Source organism: Anopheles moucheti (assembly GCF_943734755.1).
Source record: "Anopheles moucheti chromosome X unlocalized genomic scaffold, idAnoMoucSN_F20_07 X_unloc_89, whole genome shotgun sequence".
Lineage (NCBI taxonomy): Eukaryota > Metazoa > Arthropoda > Insecta > Diptera > Culicidae > Anopheles > Anopheles moucheti.
The window spans coordinates 20,001-22,500 of NW_026453602.1; positions in this window are offsets into that span (position 1 = coordinate 20,001).

Here is a 2,500-nt window from a genome sequence, read left to right on the forward strand (position 1 = left end):
GATTCGTTCAGTCCATTACTCTTGTATGTGATTTTCGTTTGCTTCGAGTCGTTCAGTCCATTACCCTTGTCTATGATTTTCGTTTGCTTCGAGTCGTTCAGTCCAATACTTACCTTTGTCTATGATTTTCGCTCTAGCCCAGTCGCCCTGCGCTCTGAAAATCACATTCCAACTCTATCACCGATAGTGCTCACACCTTGGAAACCACATTTCACCCGGGGAACCTTAGGGTGGATTTTGAGCCTTTCGGGATTGCGAAACCATCATTTAACACTCTAAACTTAATTTCCGCAATCCCAGACGCACTTTCCATATGGTCTCCAAAAATGCGTGTGAGCTGACCTGGTCCCTTATAATAGGCAATGAACACGATTTTGGCAAAATATTTTTTTCAAAATTTTTTGACTCACCGGGTAAAATCGAATTTACTTGGGAAAAATGTTCTAGCAGGGGCCCTCCCATACAAATTTTTTTCTTCTCAAAAATGATTTTCGTTTCACTTTTCATACTCAGGGGAGTCTAAAATTGATGTTTTGAGTCACCGTGAAAAAAAAATTTTTTTGACCCGAGCTTGTGTCGGCGACCCAAAATCGACGCACTTGGGAAAAATGTTCTAGCAGGGGCCCTCCCATACAAAAATTTTTTCTTCTCAAAAATGATTTTCGTTTCACTTTTCATACTCAGGGGAGTCTAAAATTGATGTTTTGAGTCACCGAGAAAAAAAAATTTTTTTGACCCGAGCTTGTGTCGGCGACCCAAAATCGACGCACTTGGGAAAAATGTTCTAGCAGGGGCCCTCCCATACAAAAATTTTTTCTTCTCAAAAATGATTTTCGTTTCACTTTTCATACTCAGGGGAGTCTAAAATTGATGTTTTGAGTCACCGAGAAAAAAAAATTTTTTTGACCCGAGCTTGTGTCGGCGACCCAAAATCGACGCACTTGGGAAAAATGTTCTAGCAGGGGCCCTCCCATACAAAAATTTTTTCTTCTCAAAAATGATTTTCGTTTCACTTTTCATACTCAGGGGAGTCTAAAATTGATGTTTTGAGTCACCGAGAAAAAAAAATTTTTTTGACCCGAGCTTTGTGTCGGCGACCCAAAATCGACGCACTTGGGAAAAATGTTCTAGCAGGGGCCCTCCCATACAAAAATTTTTTCTTCTCAAAAAATGATTTTTCGTTTCACTTTCATACTCAGGGGAGTCTAAAATTGATGTTTTGAGTCACCGAGAAAAAAAATTTTTTTGACCCGAGCTTGTGTCGGCGACCCCAAAATCGACGCACTTGGGAAAAATGTTCTAGCAGGGGCCCTCCCATACAAAAATTTTTTCTTCTCAAAAATGATTTTCGTTTCACTTTTCATACTCAGGGGGAGTCTAAAATTGATGTTTTGAGTCACCGAGAAAAAAAAATTTTTTTGACCCGAGCTTGTGTCGGCGACCCAAAATCGACGCACTTGGGAAAAATGTTCTAGCAGGGGCCCTCCCATACAAAAATTTTTCTTCTCAAAAATGATTTTCGTTTTCACTTTGTCATACTCAGGGGAGTCTAAAAATTGATGTTTTGAGTCCACCGAGAAAAAAAAATTTTTTTTGACCCGAGCTTGTGTGTCGGCGACCCAAAATCGACGCACTTGGGAAAAATGTTCTAGCAGGGGGCCCTCCCATACAAAAATTTTTTCTTCTCAAAAATGATTTTCGTTTCACTTTCATACTCAGGGGAGTCTAAAATTGATGTTTTTGAGTCACCGTGAAAAAAAAATTTTTTTGACCCGAGCTTGTGTCGGCGACCCAAAATCGACGCACTTGGGGAAAAATGTTCTAGCAGGGGCCCCTCCCATACAAAAATTTTTTTTTGACTCACCGGGTAAAATGGTCGCACTTGGTAAAAATGTTCTAGCAGGGGCCCTCCCATACAAAAATTTTTTCTTCTCAAAAATGATTTTCGTTTCACTTTTCATACTCAGGGGAGTCTAAAATTGATGTTTTGAGTCACCGAGAAAAAAAAAATTTTTTTGACCCGAGCTTTGTGTCGGGCGACCCAAAAAATCGACGCACTTGGGAAATATGTTCTAGCAGGGGCCCTCCCATACAAAATTTTTTCTTCTCAAAAATGATTTTCGTTTTCACTTTTTCATACTCAGGGGAGTCTAATATTGAAGTTTTGAGTCACCGTGAAAAAAATTTTTTTTTTTGACTCACGGGTAAAAATGGTCGCACTTGTAAAAATGTTCTAGCAGGGGCCCTCCCCATACAAAAAATTTTTATTTCTCAAATCGATCCGTGGTTTCACTTTTCATACTCTAGGCCCAATTGCTTCAACTTTGGAAAAAATTTTCGATGATGAAAAATTTTCGCCTTCGACGTCCATCGACCACTCGACCCGAACTTGGTACTTTTGTATGGAGGTACCCGAGTGGTGACTTTTTCATACAAAAATTTTTATTTCTCATATCGATCCGTGGTTTCACTTTTCATACTCTAGGGCCCAATTGCTTCA